Raw genomic sequence first — 17,920 nt, forward strand, 5'->3', positions numbered from 1 at the left:
CTTATCTACCTAGAAAAATTAATGCATAATCCATTCCCTCTCCTCCACCCCGACCCTGGCTACAAGAATATTAGCAGAGATGCAAACTCTTCTTCTTTTAAATCTACCTTTTTGGAAAATACTGAAGAGGACCATTCTTATGCTGTTTGCCTGCCCCTCCCCTGTGTTCACATAGCTCATATCAGAAGCCCCTGAGCCCTCCTTATGTTCTGGTACCTTCCTAATTTTGCTTATATTTTGAGTAGACCCTGAGTATGAAGAGATGAAAGTTAAAAGTTGTATGGTTGAAAAAGGCTACTTGACCCTTGGCCTTCATATGAAGGGGGTTGATTGTTTTATTCCATGTGGGTTTTTTGTAATGTAATGTTGTGTTAATGAGGTAATGCTGTTGCAGCACCAGTGTCCTAGCAAATGTCAAGTGAGCTTTTAAGGAGACGTATCTTCTAGTAGACTACATGATACAGTAAAAAAGAACCAAAGCAGATGAGTGTTCAGGCATACAAATTTTTCTTTGGGTCTCAAAGAGCCCTCAAAGAAAAAGCCCTCAAAAGAGGATCAGTTTCAAGATACTGTATGGAATTTCTCCTCACGAAGATAATGTTTTCTTTCACTGTGTTGTGTTTTTTTTCTAAGGACCTCAAGCTGATGATTTCTGGTTTGGCTTGGTTTGGTTTGTTTTTTTGTCCTTGAGAAGTCAAAGATTCTGCTTCAGTTTCTCTTAAAATCATAAAGGAACCTCCTACATCTTTATGTTTCAGACCTGCTTGAGGCTTTATTGACAGAATGAATAGTTTTGGCATAAACCAGGCACGGACTTAAACCAGCACTGCCAGATGCAATCAAACTTCTCGGCAAGCATGATTCTCCCTACCTGAAGACTAAATCAGCGCTGCGTGAATCTGTTATCTTCCATCTCCCTGTTCAAAACCGGATCTGGGCTGACAGCTTGCAATCACCATGGTAAGTGGGTATTATATGACAAGGCTTGCAAACTCTCTTGCAAGGCAGCTGGGTGACACCTCATATTGTGAACCAGTAGATAGGAAAGTTTCTTGTCTTGGCTAGATTTCATAACATAATATTTAATTCTGGGTTGGCCCTTACCATAAGAAAATAACTGGCTGGCACTGTTCTGTTTTTTATAAAGATGTATTTTGAAAATGGGTGTTGAGGATGTATCTCTGAGATGATTAAGTGTTTTATGGCATCTCTGAGTGATTTATGGCACGGTAATGTTTGAGCAGCTGGACAGTCACATCATTTCAAAGACCTAGGGCATACACCTGCCTCCTCAAACCTGAAGTTTGGGGAGCTCGTTGGCAAAACTGGGGATATTTCTTTATTTTATCTTTTTTATGTGTGTTGCGTAAGTAATTGTATAAGATCCTGGGAGACATTAGGCAGGCAATGTGAAAAGGCACATATGAAGGTGTGATCTCTGTCCAATAATCCTATAGTCCCACAACAACCAAGGATTTTTGAGGCTAGGGAAGAGCAGGAACCTTTTCAAATCATCTCCTCCCTAAGCTCACATTTTTCTCCTCTAGACAGACTTGCCTGTGCAGATCCAATACAAAAAGAAAGAGGAGTTTGCTTCCTCCTGGTGCAGACCGTGAATGGTGGTGCTTCTAAAGCAGTGAAGATGGCATTCTTGTCATGGGCAAGAAAGCCCATGAAAAAAGGGTCACTGTATCAACACCAAGCAGAAATTTGTAGGTGGGGAGTATTACTAGAAACTCTGCCTCTTTTTTCCTCTCAAATACTCTAGATGAAAAAGAAAGGACAGCTGGCCTTGGTCAGCACCCAGTTGGCCTGCATGCCTTGTCAATATATCTGTGGATTACTGCTGCCTTTCCATCTGTTCATGGCATCTTCTCCCACGCTGAAATTCTCACTGAACCCTAGCAGTGGCCATGATACAGTAAATACAAAAGTTACACAGTACCTTGCACTGAGCTCGCACACTCAGCTCGAGATCAGCTGGGTTTAGCAGCACTGAGGAACAGGCTCTGTGTTGGTGGTATTTGCAGCACTGCCACCGAGCCACAGAGGTAATATATTGCTCCTTCCCCCTTCACTCACCTTCCCAGTATTTCCTCTCTGTCCCAGCAGGATGTCTCTGGAGCCTTCCAGCTTGTCAAGCACAGCACACTGCTCTGTGCTTGAAAGCATATGGCCAACAAAACAAAGAGCTTGCAGCTGGAATTTGAATGTGGCACAAAGTGAATTGCTTTAAAAATCAAGGTATGTCGCTGGGAAGAAACAAATCGTAAAGATGCCAGACACAAAAGGAAATGTAGAACAACCACTGGTCTCAAGCCAGGAGCAATTGCCTAAACTTCCCATGATGATAACCCAGCCATCTCCTGATGCAGTACTTAACCATGCTGATGGTAAGAAAGTTCTCCTGATATTTTACACAAGCCTTACTGCTACTGTACATTCATAGGTTACTGTCTCTGCAAATTGAAAATAGCTGACCACTTTCCCATTTATAGCAACATTTTAGACAACTAACACCAATACTGCCCCTTCATATCTGCTTTTCTACAAAAATAGTTTTTTCCCTAGAAGTAAATTTTTAAATTCATAGTTAATATAGGTCTTTTCACTACAGCTGTGTATTTCTTAAAACATGGACTTCAATACAAGAAATATTGCTCTGATCAAGATTTTATCAGTGCCATGTCAAGTACAATATTTAGCATCCATGCCTTTCATATGATAATTGGAAGAGTTAAATTCTTTTTGTTATCTGTTATGGGTCCATTTCTACGGTACTCTTCCATAGTCAGGTGTTCTACCCTCTCCTTTCCAAGGTGATTGTATGGCTGTGTTTTTCAGGATTGTTCTTGTTCATGTCCTTTTTCCTTAGACTTTTCCCCTTTCCTCACAAACTCACAAGAAGTTCAGTGATTTCTGTGATTTTTATCCACAGGAAAAGCAATTTAAATAATTTCAGCTCATCCAAATATTCCTTGAAGGACTCTTTTCCTATTCCGAGGCCGTTCTTTTGTTAGCTAATAGATCATAGCTAATGTCTTTAGGAAAGATTAATTCAGTCCTATTTAGGCTATAATTTTTGAAAATCTATCTTTAATATTTGTGTTAATTTAATGGAATTTTAAAGGTTTTCTAAATTACCCTTTTCAGCACCTGCAAACTGTGGAAAACAAATCATGACCTTTCTCCTCCTCAAAACATTCTGATTTTGAAAACTTGCTGTAAGCTGACTGTCACTCTGAAATATGATCAACAAATTCCCCACAGGATCATCATAGAAGGTGTAATGGAACATCTTTCATTAAAAGCTGGGATAAAATACAGCAGCAGAGACTTTTTCTGTAGGTTGCTGATAGGCTCATATACTTACTCCCCTGGTGATTTGATTTGTCTTTGTGCTTGCAGTTGATGCATGAGTGCAGGAAAAGTGAGTGTAATACTTTAGTCAGGATGCAGGAATGCTCAATGGGTGAAACACCAGACAAGGGATGGGAGAGCTCCCACAATCTCCCAAACCTGTCCTACCTGAGATGTAATCAGGGAGGAAATTCCTGCACAGATCACCCCGGAAGAGCTACCAAAGGTTTGTGACAGATTAGTAATGCAGATTTTGGCTTTCCAAGGGTGAGAGGATGTCTCAGAAGCTGTGGGCAAACATGGGTCAGGTAGACTTGCAAACACTCAGGATAGCTTCAGGGGGTGGGGAATGGGAGGAAAAGGCTGTTCTTCATCACTAGGCAAAGGTTGAGGATGTGCTATTATTTCCAGAAGTTATTTTTCCAAGGACAATCTGCCCTTCAGCACTTTTGTTTTGTTAATAAGGATGCAGCCAAGCTAAGCAATTTTCTCTAAGTCATTGTGTGCATTTCTTTCTCAAACCATGTCCATGGCAAATTATGTATAATTGGTCTGTAAGGCACTCTGTGTCCTGCTTAATCTGTTGTTTACTGATATGGTCTTTATCAACAGTGACAGTATATTTCATGATGATTTTGTCACCTCTAACAGAATGTAAACAGTGATTATATAAGCAGCTTACACTCCTATTCACCATGTTCGAACACTTTGATTTCCTATCTCTTTAAGGGTGAGGACTGTATACAGAGATGTGGCAGCACCTACTGCAATTCATTAGGGCTGGATCACTGCATTAGGGACGGGATACCCCTGCTGTGCTCTGCAGGACTTGCACGTAGGGCTGTAACTTAGGTGGCACTTGGGGCATATTGTCAGATAGATCAGTCCCTCCTTCAGAGCGCAGGTCTGTGCCAGATGTTGGCATGCTAGGAGACTTCTCTGATAGGCACAAGAAGCAGGTCCCAGATAAAAATACACCCTCATCAAACTCCATGTGCCAGTGTAACGATACCAAAGCTTTCAGAGACGTGCATTACCAAAACTAGGATCCAAATATATTTCTTGTCCTGCAGCCTGTAATTTAGTATATATCACTGAGATATTATATGCAGAAACTTTGGGGGTTTTCTTCCATGGCAGGCGGAACTTTATGTTTTAAGGAATATTATTCTTTCATAAATCCTTAACCAGATTTGGCATTTGAGAAGAAAAAAGCATTTCATCCTTTTTGTGAAAACAAGGCAACTTTTTGTAATTCTCAAGTAATCCAGCTTGACATATTGAGTTATTATAGCCTGATTTTTTCACTAAAGATGAGATACAGTATAATTCTCAAATAGCACAGTTTAACACACCAGCTCTTCCAAATATGCATGTATCTGTTATGTATAGTATACAAATGAAAGTCTCATGAACTTGCTCTATCAATACTGGATATTAGAACTGCACCATTTTTAAATTCTATATTTTGTTCTTCCATATTAATCCTGCTGTTATTCCAAAGAAGAGTGAAATTATTCCACTGCTTCACAGAAATCTCTGCAGTGTAAGGTTGAAAATGACCTCAAGAAATCATTTTATCTCATCATTCCCACATGTTTTTAGTTAGTGGGGGACAACTTCATCTCAATTCTATAGCAAGTTATGGACAACTGAACTCCAGTCTCATGGGCCACTAGGTATTCTAAGATCTCAATATAGGTATCTTGAGACCAGGAACATCTGCTCATCACCTCCTCCTGCAGATTTGGGTGTATCCTACTGCCACCTTTATAATTCATATGACTTGTTCTTGGCTCCTTCATTTTCAAGGTGATCCTTGAGGAGAGAATGAACTCTGAGCAGACAAACAGCACGAGCCACAGCCTGTTCCCAAACACCACCTTTCTTAAATAGCTCTGGTCCTTCCTTGGTCAGAGAAGATGACATTCATCTGATATCAGAGATCTCTCTATGCAACTGTGAGCTGGTCAGAGGCTGCCACGCCCAAAGTTTCAGCCAGGTCTCATTGGCTTCTGGTGGAGCAAACTATCCAAGAAATCTATGGGTGGTCATCAGAACAAGCATCCCTGATTTAGCTTATCCCCATCCTTGAGGCAAATTTGAACAGATTCACACCATCCTCATCTGCTCCGAAAAACAATCAGTGTAGAGGATGCTGGTCACCTCTGTGGTAACCAATGCTCAATTAAAAGGACAACTTCTAATCTATATTGTCTTCCCTCATCAAATGAGATTACTTGTTTGTCTGATGATTTTGGAGAAAGAGCACATTTCTCATGTGTGTGAAGATCCACATCATCCTTGTTTTCTAGACAACAGATTTAATTCTTTCAGCCATTCCCAAGAAGTCACATGCCTTATGATACGCGTTGCTCACCTCTGAGCTCTGTGATTCATGGAGCTACATTCTTCTAAAATTCCTAGCCCAAAAATGGACACAGTTTTCCAGCTGAGGTCACTAATGCCAAGCTGAGTAAAAGAACAAGTTCCTATATTTTATACCTGCTAATGCATCCCAGAAGGGTATTTGAATGTCTTGCAGCAGTACTATATTTAGCACCAATTGCAATCTATTGTCATCTTCTGAATCTTTTTCTGCAGCAGAAAAGAACAAACACATCCGGACAACTTCTACAGGCCCCTGACTCTTGACTCATCACATTTAAAGACACACTGAATGACAAACTCAAACAGGAATTTGCAATCAGTTGTACATACACCTCATAATTTTATATGAATCATTTTTCTTCAGCTTGATTCCAAAAACATTGTGTGGGATTATCAAAAGCTGAGGTACAGTCAATATAAATTCTGTCAGTGGTTTTGCTATGTTTCTATTCATATTTTAGATTTTTTTAGGATGGTATCATATGATTTGCTCTTTAAAAACCTGTATATTTTCTGTTTTGTTGGTTATTAAGTGACTTTGCAGTGAGAGCATTTCCAGGTACTGAAGTTAAATTCATCCATCACTGTAGTCCCATAGATTTCTTTCTAGCCTTGCTCTAAGTATAGGGGTTTTTTTCACTTTTCACAGTAAAATCCTCCCTGTCCATCTGCAATTTTCATAAATGATCATTAACAGTTGAGAGGTTGCTCAGGATAAATCCTGAAATACTCTTGGGGAAATTTCCTCAGAACAAGCTCACATGAATAGAGTTAGTCTGTGCTACTCTATCCTGTCCTCTTGTTCAAATTAATCCATGGACGTAGCTGGTCAAAATTAAATTTATTTTGTGATTAATAAAAGAAAAAAGGAACTCCATGGAGTGTCCATCAATCATATTGCTTTTAAAATAGTATGCATTCTTAAGTAGATTTTTCAGAAAACCTCATCTATGATGCAGACTCCCATGAACAAATAATTCAGTGATTTCAAATTCCACCCTGAGCTCTGTCTGATAAATATGTTAATTTCACTATTATAACTAGATTGCAATGTAGAGATGGATTCACAATTGTCAAATTCATTCCATGAGACTAGTCCTTTTTAGATCACTATTTAACATTTGAATTATTTCTCTTTCTCAGGATCCTTTAAAGGATTAAGTATTAAATTATATATATTATTTTAAGAGCTGGGTTTGCTAGTCCTTTCTCTCCTCATAATTCATTGCCTTCACTTCTACCTGTATTTATAGTGTGCATGAATTAAGTTTGCTCAGGCAGAAAGCAAGATTAAAATACTTTTGAAAATCAGTTAATACCTCTGCTTGGATGTATCACACAGGAATGATCATGCCTATTTTTTCAGAATCTTCATGTTCTTGCAAAGTTTTTTGTGACTGATATAAATTTTACTCTTTTATATTTTTTATGCAGTTTTTTGGTTTGTTTTTTTTTTTTTTTTTATTTATTTAAAAAAAGCTCCTCCTTCTTATGCCAGAGTTTTTTTCCCCCGGTAGATGCAAAACATCACCTGGGTGTGCTCCTGCTCACACACAGGCTTTCCATACAGGTGTGTACTCACAATGCAAGATGCTTCTGATGCCAAGAGTAGTTTTAATTTCTAAATGAATTTTTTGCCTTTTGGTAACTTGGTGAGGGCACTGCCACTGACCTTAACAGTGTCAGACCATCGGCCACTGTCTGTGCAAAGCCTTTCCATGTAACATTCCTGCTGTGTCATTCATACAGCTACAGGGTGAATACAGGCATCTGTCCTCACTTGCTCACTATTTCGTTTCAGGGAACAGGAAGTCTCAGAATGCACCAGGATGAAGGTCTCACAGCACTGGTTGCACATAAAGAAGCTCCAGTCACAGCACAATCTAATTTCAGAGACAATAAGTGACATTAGCACAGAGGTAGAAAACTAAAGGAAGCTTGAGAAATTTTTAAGCCCTTACAGAAAAATAAGATACTTCCCTCAATGCTAAAGAGGCTTTTTTTTGTTGTGTTTAACAGACCTTTCCTCCTTAAAAAGGACCTATGTGCTTTTTATATCTTCTAGGAACTACTGCTCCACACAGAAATGCAATAAGCCAGGCATTTTCATTATTAAAATATTTTCTTCAGTAGCTTATAGTTTTCTAGAAATAAAACTTGTGTTATTTCTTACCATCACAATTAAGAGAAAACAAACAAAAAAGAAGCAGACACTACAGTGATACAAGGAACATGTGAAATATTTAATAAGCAGAAAAAGAACCCCAGAAATAAAGGTTGTCCAGTATCTCAGATTTCAAAACACAAAGATTAAATAAAGTAAGTTTAGAGACAGTGATATCATTTTTCTGACAAGAGGCTTCTTTGCAGAAGATTGCATGAGGTTAAATTCCCTACCCTGAAAAAATTAAACAGCACTGGCTCAGAGTACAGCCTGGAAACCCAGGAGACCAAATTACTCTTCCTCAGTCACAGGAAAAAGAAATTCAAAGACAAACCCCAAAACTTTGCAGGGCTTTCCTGCTTCTTGCCTCTCACTTCCTTCAGTGAGCCCTGGCCCAAGGTGTGTTCCTCAGACAGGGCTGCAGTGCTGGTCCCAGCTGTGCTGCCCTTTGCCTTGTCACTGCTGCTGATCCAAGAGCTGCAGAGCACTCAGACAGACACACAGCCCTGCCTAAGGGACACCTTCCCAAAGAGAAGCTTCATCCTTAGCAATTCCCTATTCTTGTTTTCCTGAGGTCTCATTATCAAACCTTCCCAAAACAGAGTTGAGCTCAGTGCTCCATTAATGCAGAGCATAAAAGGCTGGCAGAGAGCTCCCTCCTCTGTAGGTACTTATGTCCCCTGCAGCTCCTTGGAGCTCTACTCTTTTCTCCAACTCTTCTCCAACAGTCTCCTGAGGACTCTCCCAGGTAGCTGAGAAGCTCCCTGCATCAACTTGCAGAGGGTTTGACCTTACCTGGACTCCTTAGTCCATAAATGCAAACAGACTTTTACACCTGCACAAGGTTCACGGCAAGGCTGGGGCCAAAATAATTCACACTGTGAAATACATGTGTGCCATAGTCAGGCTCAGTTACTCATTCCATCCTTGCACCAGAAAAAGGTCTAGGAGCAAAACCAGAAGGAAGAAAATAAAATTAAACATCTAGAATAATACAATTTTATTACATTATTTTCTCCATGTCTCTATCTTCCCCAAGCCACTTTTGTCAAATGCCCTATCTGATTTGTGCAGGATTGTTTGGCATGAGCATGGTCTGAAAAACAAACATCACCCCCTGGAGAATTTTGCTGAAAATAATAGATCTGTGTGAAGGTCTAAATCAATAGAAGTCTTTCTGAATGCATTTCTAGGAAATCTGGAAATATCACCAGTGACTTTGACTAAAATACAAGGTGCTATTGTTTGGAAAGCAATTTATAGTTAAGTAATTTAAATTTCATAGCAAAGAAGGCCATACAGTGAGAACCTCACCCACTGCAGGAGAGGGACGATGGAGCTGTTCAGGGACTGCAAATACTAGCACAATTTAGGTTTGACAAGGTTTTTTTGTTTGGAGGTTTTTTTTTTTTTAAGGTATGATTTCTGGATCCTATTTCAATCCCAAAGGAATACCCTTTTCTTTCACCCTTGAATTTCAGCTTTTGCATATTTTTTCTCCCTAAGGTTTATTTTCTGTCCGACGATTATTTTCCCCTCTACTAAAAGCGTCTTTTAGGTTATCAGAGTAGGTGTTTAAAGTCTGCATTCTGTCACTTCTTATTTACATGTTTTTAAGTGTTTCTCCTAAAGCTTAAGCTTAACTGAAGGAGAAATAAATGTAGAGGCTATGCTATCATACAGTCAGTTGAAATGTACACCAGGGATTCTTCCCGTTTTTCCACTATTAGGGCTAGCATTTATGTCTGATTCTCCTAACATCAATTTTGTCACCCAATGCCACCCACAAATCTTTTTTTTTGAGCTTCAGCACCATCTTGTTGACACCTAAGTGGAGATGCATCTCCATGTGTCAGCTCCAGATTCAATGAACCAGTTTTACTCTTGCATCTCTTTGACTGCGTAGCTCAGCAACTACCTTCAGTCCAAACCTAGTTGAGATGCCTCAAGCCTACCTTTTTCAACTTCCAGAAACATGTCCTCTCCATGGATATATGCTAGTCGTGCCAGGAATGAAGGAAGGAAAGAAATTGTCATTTCTATAGAAAATTCTGATGTTCTATAGAAATTGTGATTTCTATAGACTGACTGAAGTGATGCCAGTGACTGGATGGTAGTGAGGCCAGGAATCACAGGGCCAGAGAGGTAGGAAAAAGGGATTTCATATCACCTGGTGCTCGCACCTGATATGATGGGAAGTGTTGTTCAGAGCTCTCCCATGCTGTGGAGGTGCTGACCCTGCATTTCTCTCTTTTTAAAACTGAGGTTTCACTGATCACCAGGGTATTAAATAAAATATGGAGTCTGCTTTCTCCAGCTATTTTAGTTCTTTCTCTTAGTTTATGAACGAGTATTTCTAGTGTTTCTCTTGGGAGACAGCCTACATGTCTACAGTGTGTTTAAAAGGAGACATCATTCCCTTGCACCCTGTGCCTTCATATCCCTGCCCATTCCTCTGTGATCAGCCTTTCAAGGGGTCAGGCTGGCAGGAGCACAGCAGAGGAGGAGGGTGACCACAGCACTGGCTGCAGGGCCCGCTGCTGGTACCAGGATCCCTGTGGTCAATATAACTTGATAGCATCCATGTACTCTGTGAGGGGGCTCAGTTAGACCAGCCCTACAGCAAAGCCCTATGATGATCTGAAGACTAAAGGCCTGGCTTTACCACCGTGCTGCTATAAGCTGTGTGTAGATGACTTTAAGCGTTAATTACATTTCCTTTTGTCTAGGTTTGATTGATTCAAACTCATTTGGTTGATACAAACTCATTTGCTTCCAGGGATCTCTTACTGGGGGCCATCACAGCCCTGAAAACCTTAGAAAGAAATTCAAAGTGCGAAAACCCATTGCAGCAGCAGAGAAAACAATTTGCCGGAAAACACAGAACACCAGCAATAAAGGCAGGCAGGGGGAAGGGATGCAGCTCTCTAAGGCTCCCCCAGGGCACAGCGAGCTAAAATCAAAAGAGAAAACAGCATGCAAGACCAAATCCTGCCAGTGGCAAGTCCAACAAACAGCTGGAGCAAAAGGCAGCTCTCGGAAACAAAGCTGCCGCGTACTCTCACCCCTCCTGTATAAGTATCCCCTACATAAAAAACAAGATACTATGAAACATTAGACAGTTCTGCCCTCATTAATTTCTCCATCACTTTTCTCTTGTGTCTGACTGTTTTTTTAACCTCTGACAGCTTCCTCATGAGTCCTGCTGTGGAGGGGCTGGGACACCAGTGGGGTGTGCAATTCCATGCTCCCTCAGCAGCCTGGACAGGAATGGAGGTGAAAGCAGTGGGGAGGCCACAGCTCCAGGTGGCTTTCCACATCCTTATAGTCAGATTCTTTCTCTCTTCAGGATAGGAAAGGCAACTGGAGAGAGAGTATTGCATATCTGGTGTTCATGAAATAGTTCTGGTTGGAAGGGATCTTCAAGGACCCAGCCCTCCTGCTATGAAAGGGACACCACCTTCCACTAGACCGCATTGCTCAAAGCCCCACACAGCCTGGAGCTGAGAAATTCCAATGATGAGAATCCTCGTACTTGGTCTTGTTGAGCTTCATGAGGTTTGCATGGGCCACTTCTCAAGCCTGTCAAGGTCCCTCTGGGTGGCATAGCTTCCCTGTAGTGAGCCAATTGCACCACTCAACATGGCATCATCTTCAAACTTGCTGAGGGGGCATTCAACCCCACTGTCCATGTGTTAAGTTAACCATTTTCATATTGAATGCAGTGTTCCATTCACATATATGTAATCTTTACAGATCTATGTTTATATAAATGGGACCCCTCTTCAAAGTGTTGTACTGGTTTTGGCTGGGGTAGAGTTAATTTTCTTTACAGTAGCCAGTAATAAGGCCATGTTTTGGATTTGTGCTGGAAACAGAGCTGATTATACAGAGATACTTTCATTATTGCCAAGCAGTGCTTGCACAGTGTCAAGGCCTTTTCTGATCCTACCCCACCAGTGAGGAGGCTGGGGCTGCACAGAGTTAGAAGGCACATGGCCAGGACAGGTGGCCCCAACTACCGAAGGAATATTCCATACCCAACACATGATGTCATGCTATATATAAACTACCAGGTAAAGCAGTGGAAGGAAAAGGCAAGGGAGACTTTTAGAGGGATGGGGTTTATCTTCGAAGTCATGGTTGCACATGATGGAGCCCTGATTTCCTGGGGATATCTGTACACCTGCCTGCCCATGGCAAGTGGTAGATGAATTCCTGGTTTTGCTCTTTTCCTTTACCTGTTAAAACTGTTTTTATCTCAATCTCACTTTTACTCTTCCAATTCTTTCCCCATCCCACTGAGGTGAGGCGGCAGACCAAGCAGCTGTGTGGAACTTAGTTGGTGGCTGGGCTTAAACCACAACATTTCTTTTTGGTGCCCAACATGGGGCTCAAAGTGTCCATGATAATGACAGATTTGATTAGAATGTGCTGGATTGAATTTGTAGCTGTTCTTGCTGTTTAGCTATTAATGGGCAGGCTTCTGTTCTTGCCACGAGGTTCGCTTGCCTGACTGTGTATCAGAGCCGAGTGCTCATTAGTGGCTGCTTTCTGCTTTGGCTGCTTGCTGTGCTGCTGTGCTGCTTATCATCTTACTCTGCTGTGCTTGGAAACGTTTTGATAACAGCCTGGGCTGGCTGATGGCCAGGACATTGCTGCTGCTTCTGTGCTGCCGTACTGGACAGGCTGGAATTCTGGTGAGAGCTTGAGCTGAACAGACTCTGACCAGTGAGTGAATGTGGGTGCAGGACACCCAAAATATCTGTGCTGCAGTAGTCGTACCTCGGAAGGGATGTGGCCTAAGGATGAGGCCACATTGGAGAAGGTACACCTTGGAGTGTCACTGGCTGTGACCAGTGAGGTTATACTTGAACACCTCAAAGTATGTGGCTGTGGATAAGTCCGTGACAGTATTCACCATCTGAAACTACAGATGGTACAGCAGATAAACATGGAGGAAGTAGTTTTCTACATCTAGAAAGAGCACAGAATGTAAGAATCTCCTGCTGAAGGCAGATGTGTTCTAACAGTGTTGAAGAAGGTATTGGAAGGACTATGAAGGTCATTGGGAATAGTCCACTCAGTCCTGAATCTGTACTTTTAAGCCTCCCTGGGTGCTTAACATTTGAGTTTAAAGCAATTTGTAGATGAATTGTCAATTGGCACTGTAGCTATATTGTTTTAAAACATTATTATAATGGTAAAAAATGAAAGAAAAATTGTGAAATGTTGCACTGGTATCCTTACTTTGGGAATTGGTAGTTGGAGAATTACAGCTAAGGATTACAAGCTCCCAATATGAATGCATATTTGAGTGTGTGCTTATAATATATACCCACAGAGGAATACACGGAAACAACATCTATTTTGGCAACCCTTGCACTTTTCAAATTAGATGCAGAAGAGTTATTCTAATTATTTAAAGGTCTCTGAGCCTCAGCAAATTATATTGACAGAGCTTTCGCTTCCAATAAAAAACAGACCTGAAATGCTTTTGTAAATGTGGTGTTTTCATCAAAATTTTTATTTCACTGTTATTGACTTTTATATTGGGCAGAAGCTGTGCAGGCAGCCACATTCATGCACATTCCCATCCCTAGTCCCCTTTTTGCCCACCACAAGGTTCCTGATTTCTCCTATCTATTAACACCTCCAGCTCCTGACAAAAGGTGATCTAGCTGCACAAGGAGCCAAGTGCATTGGGCTAGCTTCTAAGTAAAAGCAGAGGCAGGGAAAATAAACTGAAGGAGATGATTTCGGAGTGCAAAGCATGAAACTGGGACAGGCAATATGAAGAGAGCTGAGTACTGGTGAAGCTGGAATCAGATGAGCTGGGGTGATTGAAGCAGAGAGGAACAAAGATTTTGCTACAGATTGTCCTGTCATGAAATTGAAATATAGGGCTTTAAATTGCAAGGTAGTTGAGGCAGAATGAGATAAAAGGAAGCCAAGGGAGTAGTAGTGAGCAATAAGCTGTGCTTTGATGCACATGCACCATAAGTGCATAAACCAATTAATGAAAATATTGCATTAGCATCTGCAGCAGGGTTATCCTTTCTTTAAATCTTCATAGAGCTCTCCTGGACATGGCTGCATCTTACCAGTTAGGTGTTGCTCATGCCCATCCCCAAATTTTCCATTAAGGGGAGTGGTTTTAATGAGTTTCCTAATAAAGATATGATGACTGGCAGTGTAATTTCCCTTCTACACTTTGTGCTTTCATGACGGGAGTTTATTATTAACCTTACTACTACATTTTCTGTTATTTTACTTTGGTGGTTTAATTGTATTTCCACCTCAGTCATGTGCATTCATTTTCTGATAGTCTCCTTTCCCCGACTGCTTTCATGTGAGCAGCAGGGTTTTTCAGTTAAGTACTCTGTGATGGTTTTAGTATGCATTTCTTTCTGGTTTAATCTTTCTCTTTTTTCCTCTCTGTCTGTGTATTAGTCATCCTTAATGGGGTACAGCACCTCTGACATGGAAAACAGGGACAGTGTAAGCAAACATCAAGGACAAAGCATAAAAATAACAGAGGCAGTCTCCGTAAAAGGAGAATTAACGACTCAGGCAAATGGATGCCACATGTTAGTAATTTTAAGGAAAGAAAGCATCAGCCATGCTTAGAAATGCAGATGTATTTATCGCCTTTCAGCCCCCCTATTTAGCTGTTACTAATGGCGTATTGAAAGGGAACAAAGGAAATTTCTGAATGCAGAAGCAAGGATGTCTTAGCAGGTGGTCCAGGGTAATGGAAATTTAGGGCACAAGCAGCAGATCTGATTCTTATTTTATTAATGCTGACATAAATCAGGCATGTGTATCTGCTGAAGGAGTGAAAGAAGTTATGCCAAGGTACGGTTGCAGACAAGCCGGTCAGGTTTCCCATATCCAATCTAACACAGAGCAGCAGCCCCTTTAGGAATTGCACTTTTGCTCTCACTAAATAAGACAAGATGGAAATAAATCTCTTTATTTTACTATAAAATACTGGGATGTGTGCAGAGACAACTCTTGGTATGTGAGTGCCAGTATAATAATGCAAAGGAGCAAAAGTGCTGTAACCCTAGAGGTGTGGTCAGTGGTTTGGTATTTAGTCAATAAAAATAATTGAGAGTCAACTCTTTTTTACAGTTTGGCCCCTTTCCAATACCAACATTTTAGGGGAGATGTTCATTGGATCTAAATGAAAAGTAATTTGCCAGACTTAGTTAAAGGTCTCCAATGTGAACAGGAATCATTTGGCATGCTACACACTAACACTGTTTGCAAGAAGTGAGGGCAGTCATACTCATTTGCTGATAAATTGTAAGCAGTGCAGAAGGCCTCATGAAGCTGAAATAAAGCTCAAAGGGAGGGCCCTGTAGCACAGGACAAGCCTTCCTGCTGATGGGGTTATGAGAAAGATCTAGAGCTGTCTTATAAATACCTTCTTGAGAAGAAAAATCCAGGTGCTAAAGAGCTCTTTGAACTCCTGGGCAAAGGTATTATATTATAGGAACCACAGGCAGGTGGATAAAAATGTAACAAAATCAAACGGAAAACGAAGCATGTCTGAAATGGTAAAGCCAAATAAGCTTGTGTTGATGTGGGTTGAGATGTGGATTGTGAACTCTCCATTCCTGGTTATCCATGCTGGATACCTTGCAAGAAAACATACTTTAGGGGGGGACATACTTAGAGTTCAGAAGAGGAAACCCTCAGCAAATTAAAGGTCTGACATTAGGTAAATATTTGCTTAGGTGGTCTATCAGCCTTGAGTTTAGCACCGTGAGCCATTTGCTCCGGCCGTCCATCCCGGCCGCACGCCCTAGAGCCCGCTGGGAGCGGCCGTGCGGGCAGCGCTTCCTGCCGCGGGGCTGGTGAGAACCCGACACAGAGCTGTGCAAAGCGTGGGGCTCCGCGGGGTTCTGCCCAAAATGCTGCTCAGCCCCTGAGCACAGGAGCCCCGCTGTGCGTGCTCAGGGCCGCAGGACGCCGAGCGCTTGGCCAGCATCCTTGCCGTGCTTGGCGCTGCAGTGCCGGAACAGGAACACCGGTCCCCACTTCCCACACAGCGCGTGGGGAGCCACAGCCCACATCGCCCGCCCTGCGGTCTTCAGCGTTATCTGCCACGTCAGCCGGGAACACCGACCGGGACATGTCCTGCAGCTTCCTGGAGTGTCCTGTCCTCACGCCTACAGCGAGATGAAACAGATGGGAGCAGGAATAAAGCGGCTCCAAATAAAACCCTGTCCGCAAGCGCAGCGCGGAGCGGCCGGGCCGGGCCGGGCCCGCTCAGCCCCGGGCCGGGCCGGGCGCAAAGGGCGGGCGGCAGCGCCACCTGGCGGCCACGGCGAGACCGGCGGGCCGGGGGAGCTGCGCTATTCCTGCAGTTCCTGCAGTTCCTGCGAAGGAAGGACGGAAGGAAGGAAGGAAGGAAGGAAGGAAGGAAGGAAGGAAGGAAGGAAGGAAGGAAGGAAGGAAGGAAGGAAGGAAGGAAGGAAGGAAGGAAGGAAGGAAGGAAGGAAGGAAGGAAGGAAGGAAGGAAGGAAGGAAGGAAGGAAGGAAGGAAGGAAGGAAGGAAGGAAGGAAGGAAGGAAGGAAGGAAGGAAGGAAGGAAGGAAGGAAGGAAGGAAGGAAGGAAGGAAGGAAGGAAGGAAGGAAGGAAGGAAGGAAGGAAGGAAGGAAGGAAGGAAGGAAGGAAGGAAGGAAGGAAGGAAGGAAGGAAGGAAGGAAGGAAGGAAGGAAGGAAGGAAGGAAGGAAGGAAGGAAGGAAGGAAGGAAGGAAGGAAGGAAGGAAGGAAGGAAGGAAGGAAGGAAGGAAGGAAGGAAGGAAGGAAGGAAGGAAGGAAGGAAGGAAGGAAGGAAGGAAGGAAGGAAGGAAGGAAGGAAGGAAGGAAGGAAGGAAGGAAGGAAGGAAGGAAGGAAGGAAGGAAGGAAGGAAGGAAGGAAGGAAGGAAGGAAGGAAGGAAGGAAGGAAGGAAGGAAGGAAGGAAGGAAGGAAGGAAGGAAGGAAGGAAGGAAGGAAGGAAGGAAGGAAGGAAGGAAGGAAGGAAGGAAGGAAGGAAGGAAGGAAGGAAGGAAGGAAGGAAGGAAGGAAGGAAGGAAGGAAGGAAGGAAGGAAGGAAGGAAGGAAGGAAGGAAGGCATTTCAGTTCTGTCATATTAAGGGTGGAGCTGCAGCCATGCATGACCTGTGCTGCCCGCTACAGTGGAGCCAATGCTACATTTTGATCAGTGGAAAAATCAGTTATTAATCAGCAAAGAACTATTGATTTTCCAGCTGCTCTTTCCATAGAATAGGAAGTCAGCCGTTGCAGCTGGCAAGCGTTGAACTGTGAAGTGCCACCGGGAGCACCTCTGGCCCAAAGGACCGAGTTGATCCATGTTGGGAGCTACGGGGTGTTCTGGGGTCACTGCTCAAATAGAGCGGCTCCTAATTCGCAGGAAACATGGAAGTACATTTCATGTTTGTAGTTATCAAATTAGAGAAAATTGACTGTTGAACTGGGAAGCGGGATGGAAGATGTGACATACTCCATGTAAAACCGTATGTTTGCTGGATGTTGGTAGTTTTCCAGTCAATTCTTAGCGGCCCTGAGAAATACATCATTTTCCTCTGATAGAATTCTGTTAGCTTCTTTCTCTTTCTATTTTTTTTTTTTTAATGCAGTAGAAATATTCATAAGGTGTTCAATGAGATAGAATCTTCTGATTGCTTTTCTTCTCTGTATAGATCAATTTTGATGGTTCACTCAGGCAAACGTGCTGATCTGAACCATATAGATTTGCCTATTTATTTTAGTTAGGTCTGTAATGGAGATTTTTATCACCAGCTGCTGGGATTTGGGATTCTTTTTATGAAACCAGACCGGAAACATAACATTCTGAAATTCTTCTTTTGTAGTCTTTTTCCTAATTTCTCTGAGTAATATACTCAAGAATTTCATTGAAATATGTCCACAATGAAGAGTTTACGCTGACACTTACCCAGCAGAGTGTCAGCATCAGCACTGCATAA

The 17,920-nt window shown here is 42.2% G+C and overlaps 1 long non-coding RNA gene across 2 annotated transcripts; it reads left to right on the forward strand.

The window, feature by feature from the left end:
• The first annotated feature begins 940 nt into the window (after positions 1-940).
• LOC116808172 (uncharacterized) lies at positions 941-15,765 on the forward strand. 2 transcript variants are annotated; one of them, XR_012054931.1, is made up of 3 exons: positions 941-960; positions 2,113-2,393; positions 7,553-15,765. It is a non-coding gene; the product is annotated as an uncharacterized lncRNA (long non-coding RNA). The 2 variants fall into 2 exon arrangements; XR_004367621.3 differs by lacking the exon at positions 7,553-15,765 and adding an exon at positions 3,154-3,326.
• The last annotated feature ends 2,155 nt before the right edge of the window (positions 15,766-17,920 follow it).

This window comes from Taeniopygia guttata, chromosome 3 (assembly GCF_048771995.1).
Source record: "Taeniopygia guttata chromosome 3, bTaeGut7.mat, whole genome shotgun sequence".
Taxonomy (NCBI): domain Eukaryota; kingdom Metazoa; phylum Chordata; class Aves; order Passeriformes; family Estrildidae; genus Taeniopygia; species Taeniopygia guttata.